The following is a 10,551-nucleotide window of genomic DNA, read 5'->3' as shown; positions in this document are numbered from 1 at the left end:
CTATATGGACTTTTCCAGGCAGATTTTCTTTTTTTTTAAAATTTTTTTATTTGACAGGTAGAGTTATAGACAGTGAGAGAGAGAGAGAGAGAGAAAGGTCTTCCTTCCGTTGGCTCACCCTCCAAATGGCCGCTATGGCCAGAGATATGCCAATCCAAAGCCAGGAGCCAGGTGCTTCTTCCTGGTCTCCCATGTGGGTGCAGGGGCCCAAGGACTTGGGCCATCCTTCACTGCCCTCCCGGGCCAGAGCAGAGAGCTGGACTGGAAGAGGAGCAACCAGGACTAGAATCCAGCACCCATATGAGATGCTGGTGCAGCAAGGCGGAGGATTAACCAAGTGAGCCACAGTGCCGGCACCTCCAGGCAGATTTTCTAGGGGTATGGGAAAGATATTGTATGTGAAGGAAGCAGAAGATTTGAAAGTAAAAAGGAAATGCACTGGAAGACATATGGGGATTCTTCAGCAATGTGTTAAAAAAACTCTCACAAGGGCTGTTGTGATGGGTTTAGACTGTAGACTGTAGGCAATGGAGCCCCTGATGATTCTACAAAGCAGAAAGATCTGCCTGGTTGGAGTTAAAACCTAAAAGGATAGGGAAGAGAAAGTTCCTAGGGGGATATGATGAAAGCATTGACATAATCTTGGCAGAAAATTGTAAAATCCTCAACTAAAGCAACAGAGAAAGGATGATAATGGCAAGATGAACCTGTGGCATATTGGACAGGAATTAATGGATGATTACACGTGGGGGCTGAGGGAGTAGAAGGAGTCTCCACGTCCAGCCGGGGTTCTGTTTTGTGCCCTGGCACTGCTCACTGAGAAAGGTAACACTGGAAGGGAAAAAATTTGTGGGGAGGAAAGATGATGAATTCTTGATACAGTCAAATGTATAATTAAGGTAAGGGACTGTCTAGCCTGAGAGAACTAGTAAAACAATTAAATCAACACAAGTATTTTGTCTTTAAAAAGATTTATTTTTATGTATTTGAAAGGCAGAATTACAGAGGCAAAGGAAGGGAGAGACAGACAGAGAGAGAGGTCTTCCATCCACTGGTTCACTCCCCAGATGGGGGCAATGGCCCGAGCTGAACCAGTCCAAAGCCAGGAGCCAGGAGCTTCTTCCAGGTTTCCTATGTAGATGCAGGGGCCCGAGGACTTGGGCCATCTTCCACTGCTTTCCCAAGCCATAGCAGAGAGCTGGATCAGAAGTGGAGCATCCGGGACTCGAATCAGTGCCCATAAGGGATGCTGGCACTGCAGGCAGTGGCTTTATCTGCTAAGCTACAGTGCCAGACCCAACAGACATATTCTAGTGCATTGGTTGGGAGAAATGTCACAACTCTAATGGAAAAGGAAGTGATTCATTAAATGATTGTAAAAATACATATATAGCCACAACTTTACATCAAGATGAAAATATTCATGGGGTTAAAGTTAAAATAATATCAAGGATAAATTTTATTTTTTAAAGACTTATTTTATGTATTTGAAAGACAGTTATAGAGATAGGTAGAGGCACAGAGAAAGAGAGATATCTTCCATCTGCTGGTTTACTCCCCAAATGGCCACATTGGCGGGAGCTGAGCCAATCGGAAGCCAGGATCCAGGAGCTTCTTCTGGGTCTCCCATGAGGGTGCAGGGCCCCAAGGACTTGGGCCATCCTCTGCTGCTTTCCCAGGCCATAGCAGAGAGCTGGATTGTAAGTGGAGCAGCTGAGACTTGAACTGGTGCCCATATGGGATGCTGGAGCTGCAGGGTGGGGCTTTAACCCACTACAGCACCAACCCCATTGGTATATTTCTTTTTTTTTTAAATTTTATTTAAGTTATACAAGTTTCATATACCACCCTGAATGCACCCCATCTTATCATCCCTATTTGTTGTATCTCTAAAGCACTCTTGATAGATTAGGCAATCTGTGTCCTACGTCCTCTAAATTAAATTGTACCTTAAATACCTCATTGTTCTCGTAGAGCTTCCGTTGCTGGAAAACAGCTCAGCTTTATTTAAACTTCTGTGGTAAAGAGAGCTCTTCACGCACAAAATGCTTTGCGACTGTGGAGGCTACAGAAACATGGCTAGCATGGTTACCCAGTCAATAGCCAAGGACCTATAATTTACCCTTAAAAAGCTCCGAAGGATTTGTCCATTGCCCCTCTGGAGTGGCATTCAGGCAAGATCAATTATCTAACCAATTTGACATCTCTCCAGAAACCTGGTTACCAAATTGCACCAGGTTCATGCTGAACTAGCACTTATTTCACAAGGATTTTCACTCGTGCTTATCTGAATGTGTGGAATTCCTGTTCAGAGGTTGTTTTTCTGAGCTGGTTAGTTGAGCCAGATTACAAATTGACTCTCTTTGGTGTGAACAAAAACCTACTCACAAGACAAACCTCCCAAGCCTTTTTCTTTTCTTTTCAAAAAGATTTATTTATTTATTTGAAAGTCAGAATTACACACAGAGAGGAAGAGAGGCAGAGAGAGAAAGAGAGAGAGAGAGAGAGAGAGAGAGAGAGAGAGGTCGGTCTTCCATCCACTGGTTTACTCCCCAACTGGCCGCAATGGCTGGAGCTGCACCTATTCAAAGCCAGGAGCCGGGAGCTTCCTCCAGGTCTCCCACATGGGTGCAGGGGCCCAAGCACTTGGGACATTTTCTACTGCCTTCCCAGGCCATAGCAGAGAGCTGGATTGGAAGTAGAGCAGCTGGGACTCGAATTGGCGCCCATATGGGATGCTGGCCCTGCAGGTGGTGGCCTTACCTGCTACACCACAGTGCTGGCCCTCCAAGCCTCTTTTCTCATTAGGTTCCCAAATTACCCAATGATTTTTTTCTAATCTTACAAAAAAAGGTCATGATTATAGAGTACTTCCCTTTGCTTTCAAATTAGAAGATAGTGACGTGGATTGCTCTGAAACCTTCAGGAAGTTTAAATTTCCTTCTAGAAATTAAACACAGGATTAAGTTTTACCACCAATTTTAATTGTTTCATAAGTATAAGAAATGAAAAATACTAAAAGTTCATTTATATCCCCAAGAAGAGCAGATTTATCTAAATTATGATTTTGAATATTGCTAAATTAGATCAGATTTACAAAATTTATGTCCACAGAACTTTTGTTGTTAAGGGGTCTCCCTTTAACATTGGTTTTGAATGTGAATTAAATATTACTTCATCATAGAAACCCTAATGACTTTTTTTTTGGCAAACATAGATGCAAGGTTTATTTCATAGGCTATGTTATTAATTTTGTGTCATCACAAAAGGTAGCCCAGTTTTATTTTGAGATTGGTTTATTTTCTCTGGACATTTGGGATGAATAGCTCAGCATAACAAATTATTCTATATGCTCTAGTTTCAAGCGTTTAAAGTAGAATCCAAGTTTTAGCATCAGGAACCAATTAAATGATAGTTAGATCTGACTGAAAAATTAATGGTCCAGAACAGAAACTGTGTAGTATTTTTTTTAGCTTCCCTCCCCTTACCCGCCCCCTCCCCCACATTTCTGTTTTAAATAAAAATCTGGATGAGTCCCAGTAAAATTCAAAGTGTCATTAAAAAATAAATAAATAAACTGGTTGACTCGAAATGGAGCCACACCCAGGCTTAAAAGTCACTTAATGATGACTGGGTTCTTAGTTTGCTCTTAAACACAAGGTGTTTATCAGCCTTCACCTGCTAAGAGTTTGGCTAAAAGACACATAGAGCTGTGGGGCCATGGAGGGTTGAAATGCTCCTGTGCCTCTTTATCTCTTTATGGTGAATATGATTTGCTGTTTTACAGAATCAGCTATTGTTATATCTTCTAGCACAACTGTGGTGGCATTTGATGTTTGCCATAGAAATCAGGCTGTTGTGAAGACTTTGCACGAATGATACATAAATCAACAGAGGAACATGCTGATGTTCTGCCCAGCGACTTAAACCTTGTTAATGTGCTTTGACAGAACATAGTGGCCTGGATTAGATGCTGGTGGAAGGTTCAGACTTGAGCACTTGGCTGCTGCTTCAAGCACCGTGCACAGAAAGCCTATATAGTACCTTTAATCTGGCTCCAATTCAAACATATCAGTGATCACTGAGCGTGCTGTGTTTACTCTGTTGGTCTTTCTGCCAAAAAGATTTCATGGGTAGCGGTAGCAGAAACATTTTTGTAATTAACTTATTGTCGCTTTACTGGGAAATCTCCTTATATTCGCAAAGGCTGAATGTGTTCTTATTTCCCTGCCTGCCTACTTGACTTGCCGTCTACAAATGCACATTTGGCTGTATGTCTTTCCAGCCCAATGGCCTCCTGACCACACGATTCATTTTGGTTGGGTTACTGCAGCCATCATTTTCCAGAAACACTCAAAATCCCTCAATGATGACAGATGTCATTTGATCACGGGGAACACAAAATAAAAAGAGCAGTAGTAATTTCTTTAAGATCTTTTTAGGGGTTTTAAGAGAAGAGATTTTGTGGCACCAATAGACTCTCTCTCCAACTTGGGATACCCCGTCTTCAGGATTTTCCTGAAAGAGCAAAAGGAGCAGGCTTCCTATGAAAAGCAACCAGTCCCAGACTGCCACTCCCTTCCTGGAGTTCTGTTGTATCCAATCACCTTCCACATGTAGGGTTATAATTGTCCACTTACAAGTCTGTCTCTTTCCTGGCGTCTTAGCTTCTTTGAGGTCTGTGGTGTGAGTTGTTGCATCTCCCCAGCGATGGCAGCCTGATCCACAGCAGGTGGTTTCTGTGTGCTTCTTGCATGAGTGGCTGGCAACACTCATTCTGGTCTTTGGCTCCTTTGCATTCCTCACTCTTCTTGTCTCTGCTTGATGCCTTGGGGAAATGGATCCCAACAGGTTGCATTTCCCAGGCTTCCACCAAGACTGGAGACTGACTTGCTGGAGGAACAGAGAATCCAGTGTCTCTCTCTGCTCTCTCTGCATTGGGTGGCTTTAGAACCTCTGTGGCTCCAGCTCCTGCTGAACTGGCTGCAGTGTTTGGTGACACCATTCTTCTGTTAGGTGACACTATTCTCTTGGCTCCTCTCCTGTTCCTCCAGCACCAGAAATGGCTTCTTTCTCTTGCTGATTTCTGTATGGCTTCACTTTTCCCATTTTGGTTCCTCAGTAATCCCATCAGCTGTGTAACCAAATCCTGGCATTAAATTCTCTTTGTTTCAAATACTTGCAGTGTACCATACTGAATTCAAAGCTGAAATGATTCTTCCTGATCTTAAAGTTGCTTAATAAAGGAGGAATTGCCATGTGCTTCAGAGGCATATAATTGCCTGGGACCTACACCCACTTCACTGTCCCCAACGTGAACTCCACTGAAGAGAGAGTCAGAGGTTCCCTTGCGGTCTGATGCCTCTACTTCCTGGAAACACCTGATCCTTACACACTGCCATGGTATGCTTGCCTTTGTTCTCCTACTTAGAACTGTGGGTGTACCCCCACCCCAATCTACCCCAGTAATTCAGCTGAGTAGGGCCAAGGCCATGATTTCCATCACAAATGATTGTAGCTATTTTTTTTTTTTAAAGATTTATTTATTTATTTGAAAGGCAGAGTTACAAAAAAAAAGGGGGGGCAGAGGCAGAGATTGAGTGTGTGTGTGTGGGGGAGAGTGAGAGAGGATTTCCAAATGGCTGAAATGGAGCTAGGAGCTTCTTCTGGGTCTCCCACACAGGTACAGGGGCTCAAACACTCAGGTCATCTTCTACTGATTTCCCAGGCCATAGCAGAGAGCTGGATTGGAAGTGGAACAGCCGGGACTTGAACCAGCACCCATAAGGGATGCTGGCACTGCAGGTGGCAGCTTTATCTGCTATGCCACAGCACTGGGCCCATGATGGCAGCTCTTACTGACACAGAACAGACACAGTCTGACAGAAGGAAAGGTTTAGATCTGGTTCAATTGTGTGGCTTTCATTTTGACCATACCCTACTTGGATAACTTCTGTAGTAAACAAAGCAAGTGACCAAATTCCTCTTGGATAGAATCTCCAAATTCTGACACTTGAAACATTCTCTCACCATTTTCACCATGAGCTGAAGATTCATTCAAACTTAGATAGCTTCTGTTTCTCCGTTTTTTCCTCTTTGGAGCCCTTCTTGGTACTTCGCTGGGGGAAGGGAAGGAGAAGGAATCTGGCTGACATCAAATTATGAATATCGGTTTAAGTTCTTAACAAACTTGCATTTCACATGCACAGCTAACCCACAAAAGCCACGAGATTTTCCAATGGGTTAGTGTCAAATCTACAAGAATGAGGGGTTTCAGCCAGACGCTCTGTTCTTGTTTTCCTCTATGGGTTTGGCTGAACAGTCAGACAACGGTGAGATAGGCAGCTGCGTGTTGTTGGGAAGGGAGTGCTCTAGTGTTTCGGCGTGCATGAATTAGTGAAACATGAAATTTCAGTAGCAACTCTGAGTTTTACCATACGTAATCCCATGTTTAATCAGGACAGTTAAATATTTGTAGGGGAGAGTTGTTTTCTGTATGAGCTTAGTTGGGCTAAATGATAGAAAAATGTACCTATCAGGGCTGGTACACTTATTTCCACGAGAATTCTGGAGCTTTAGAGACAGAAGGTATTTTAAAGTCTTCTGAGCCAATCTTTTTATTTTTCAGATGGGAAAGTCAGACTCAGATCAGTTAATAACAGTTGGCTATGAGCAGAACAGGGATTAAAATCTGGAATGGTTTCCATCTTGTTACCTTTTAACAGAACTTGTTGCTTTTCAGTTTACACATCTTAGCTCTCAAGCCTGATGTTCTGTCTCAGATCTTTTTATAAAGATTTATTTTTATTTACTCAAAAGGCACAGTTACAGTGAGTGAGAGAGGCCTTCTATCCACTGGTTCATCCTCCAAATGGGTGCAATGATTAGGGCTGAACCAAACCAAAGCTAGGAGCCAGGAGCTTCTTCTGGGCCTCCCATATGAGTGCAGGTGCCCAAGGATCTAGACCATCTTCTGTTGCTCTCCCAGGTCATCAGCAGAGAGCCGGATCTGAAGTGGAGCAGCTGAGACTTGAATAGTGCCCATATGAGATGCTGGTGCTGCATATAGCAGCCAAAACACTGGCCCTCTGTCTCAGATCTTGACCTTAAACATCTCAGATCTGAGCCAGAATCATCAGTAGAGTGTACTGGTCACACAGAGCAGCTAGAGCGGGAGAACCTGTTCTAGAGCATGGACAAAACCTGGGTGCAGGAAGCAGGGGAGGTGCAGAGCGGCCAGGGCATTTCAAGTCCCTGCTCTTTGCTGGGCATGGTCCCTGCTCTTTGCTAGGCATGAGAAGACCACTTTATGCACACTTTTGGTGGTGTTGAGACAGTATCTGCAAAGTCTGAATTTTCAGAAGATGGGAGACCCTGGGCAATGTGTGAATGAAGGAGAAGACTGCTCTGAAGGGGTATTGCTGCATCTAACAGCCAAAGTAAGCAATGAACACATTTGTTTCCCTGTCAAAAAGTAATTTAGGTGCCAGGAAAGTATTTTCACTCTTTTTTAAAAAAAGATTTATTTATGTATTTGAAAGTCAAAGTTATACAGAGAGCTAAGGAGAGGCAGAGACACAGAGAGAGAGAGGTCTTCCATCCACTGGTTCACTACCCAAATGGCTGCAATGGCTGGAGCTGCACCGATCCGAAGCCAGGAGCCAGGAGCAGCTTCTGGGTCTCCCACATGGATACAGGGGCCTAAGGACTTGGGTCATCTTCTACTGCTTTTCCAGGCCATAGCAGAGAGCTGGATTAGACGTAGAGCAGCTGGGACTCAAACTGGTGCCCATATGGGATGCCGGCACTGCAGGTGGTGGCTCTACCTTCTACGCCACAACACCGGCCCCTATTCACTCTCACAGTTTACAGAATCCATTGTTGCACACCTTCTCCTGAAGTTAATTTAAAATTTCTTATTTATTTAAAAAATACTTGCTTATTTGAAAGTCAGAGTTACAGAGAGAGAGGGGGAGACACTGAGAAAGAGAGAGAGGAAGAGAGAGATGGAGACAGATTTTCCATCCATTGATTCACTCCCCAAATGACCACAACAGCCAGGGCTGAGATGGGTAAAAGCCAGGGGCTTCTTCATGGTCTTCCATGTAGGTGGCAGGGGTTCAAGTACTTAGGCCATCTTCCGTTGCTTTCCCAGGTGCATTACAGGGAGCTGGATCGGAAGTACTCAGCCAGGATTAAACAGGAGCTCATATGGGATGACTACATTGCAGGTGGCAGCTTAACCTTATAGGTCACCACTGGGCCCGGAACTTAATATTATAACAATAGATACATGAAAGCTCGAGTTTGCCCAAATAATATCTCTTATATTTACCTGCATTTATATCTAATCATATGGTAACTCTTTTCTTTAGGAAATGGTAGTTTCATATATTCATAATGAAACTAGCAACTATTTGAAATAAGCTAATGCTATTGTTTTAACATTTTCAAATCTAGATCATTACTCCTTGTTGATCAACGTCATGGTTAAATGTTCCTATGACTTTCTGTGCTAAAGGCCTCAATTGGTATTCTGTTCTCATTCAATAAAAGCTCTTCACTATAAATAAATAAATGTCATTATGTTGTAATGAGTTTCAATATCTACTGACCTTACCTGGATTTTGGAGGGTAGGTTGGCCACGAAAGATTCAGCACCCTTTATCCTTCTCTTGAGACACTAATTACTCATTACATTTTCTTTTTATCCTTTTTGCTATATTTCAAAATTGCCAAAGATTGAGATTTTTGAAAAATGAGAAACTGAAGAAATGTCTGGAAGTGTTTTTTTAACTTAAAAGCCAGATAGCCAAAGGAGAAAGATGTAACGCAAACTTCCTGTCTTTATTTCAGCTGGTTATAACTAGATCAGACTGAATTGGGTATTCTCAGTTTCATCCTGAAGCAAATTTCTATAGTTGAATTATAAGCCCCTGAAAAACGGGGTTTTTGTTGAAAATGTGGAAAGACCCTCAACTTTAGGACAAGGCACAACTATAATTTTACAGGCATTAGGCACCTAAAATAACTTTGTATGAAGATTATTCTAGGATTTGTCCCCCATTTGGTAGAAAATGCTTAATGTTAAACCATATTTTATGCACACAAAAAGACTTATTTCATAAGACAAGGGGCTCAAGGATTTTCATTCCAATATTCAACAATACTATTACTAAAGGGCTCTCTCCTGCTACTCTTGTAATTGAGTGATCTTAAGTGATATTTAAAAGAAAATATCATTCTGCTAAACTGACGTGTAAAGATGAAATGTGACAAAGCATTTTAAAAATTTCAAGTAGAATGTATTCCAACCATGTATTTGGTATACATGAAACTGAATTGCTGGATTGTAATAATGTCTTAATATTCTGTTCTAAAGCAATAAAAGAGATAGTTTTATTTTTGTTTGTGTAGAGCAATAGTTGAAGTGTTTATATTTGAGTGTGAAGTATAATACAAAAACTTGTCTAATTGGACAACCTTGCCTGTCTCCTCTTTTTTTTTTTTCTCAGAGAATAAGAAAATATATAACAAATGCTCAACATGAGACAAATAGATTTTCACACTACTTTCTTGGTGATTCAGGCGTTTTATTTTTCCTGGAATAAAAAATATTAACTCCTAAGCAATTTAAAAATTATTTGCTTAGATATTTGTGTTGAATGTTATTCATAGTAAAACATGAAGGCATAATTTCAAAAAATATTAAAAAATTATTCATTTTTCCCACCTTTTCACCCTGATATTTGTCAGTTGGGTAACATGCAGATGTGGTAACAAGGATAGAGGAAGCCACCTCTCACACGATAGTATGAAAATCTAATCATCACACTTAAGCACTACAAAAGAATGTGTTATTAATCTTTTTTACAGATTTATTTTCTTTATTTGAAAGAGTTACAGAGAGAGGGAGAGATAGAGAGAGAAAGGTCTTCCATATGCTTGTTCACTCCCCAAATGGCCTCAACAGTTGGAACTTCTTTCAGGTCTTCCACGTGGGTGCAAGGGCCCAAGCACTTGGGCCATCTTCCTCTGCTTTTCCCAGGTGCATTAGCAGGGAGCTGGATTGTAAATGGAGTAGCAGGGACTCAAACTGGTGCCCATATGCGATGCCCGCACTGCAGACTGGGGCTTTAACCTACTGTGCCCACACCGCCAGCCTCTGTGTTATTAATTCTTTTTTTTTTTTTGACAGGCAGATTGGACAGTGAGAGAGAGAGAGACAGAAAGAAAGGTCTTCCTCTTCCGCTGGTTCACCCCCCAGTGGCCACCGCGGCCGGTGTGCTGTGGCTGGTGCACTGCACCGATCCGAAGCCAGGAGCCAGGTGCCTCTCCTGGTCTCCCATGCGGGTGCAGGGCTCAAGGACCCGGGCCATCCTCCACCGCACTCTCGGGCCACAGCAGAGAGCCGGACTGAAGATGTGTTATTAATTTTTAATTGACAAAAAGGCAGATGGTTGAAAACATTGATGTTTAGAAATGTGTATACATTGTGGAATGGCTATGCTGGGCTAATTAACATATGTACTACCTCACATATTTTTGTGC

The 10,551-nt window shown here is 42.3% G+C and overlaps 1 non-coding gene across 1 annotated transcript; it reads right to left on the bottom strand.

Annotated features, from left to right (window-relative positions):
- Positions 1-9,750: 9,750 nt before the first annotated feature.
- Positions 9,751-9,854, bottom strand: LOC127483352 (small nucleolar RNA U13). Its single transcript, XR_007909546.2, has one exon. It is a non-coding gene; the product is annotated as a small nucleolar RNA U13 (small nucleolar RNA).
- Between the last annotated feature and the right edge of the window lie 697 nt (positions 9,855-10,551).

Source organism: Oryctolagus cuniculus, chromosome 8, assembly GCF_964237555.1.
Source record: "Oryctolagus cuniculus chromosome 8, mOryCun1.1, whole genome shotgun sequence".
In the NCBI taxonomy this organism is placed as follows: domain Eukaryota; kingdom Metazoa; phylum Chordata; class Mammalia; order Lagomorpha; family Leporidae; genus Oryctolagus; species Oryctolagus cuniculus.
The sequence above is the reverse complement of the archived record's forward strand: the minus strand, read 5'-3'. Positions and strand labels throughout refer to the sequence as shown.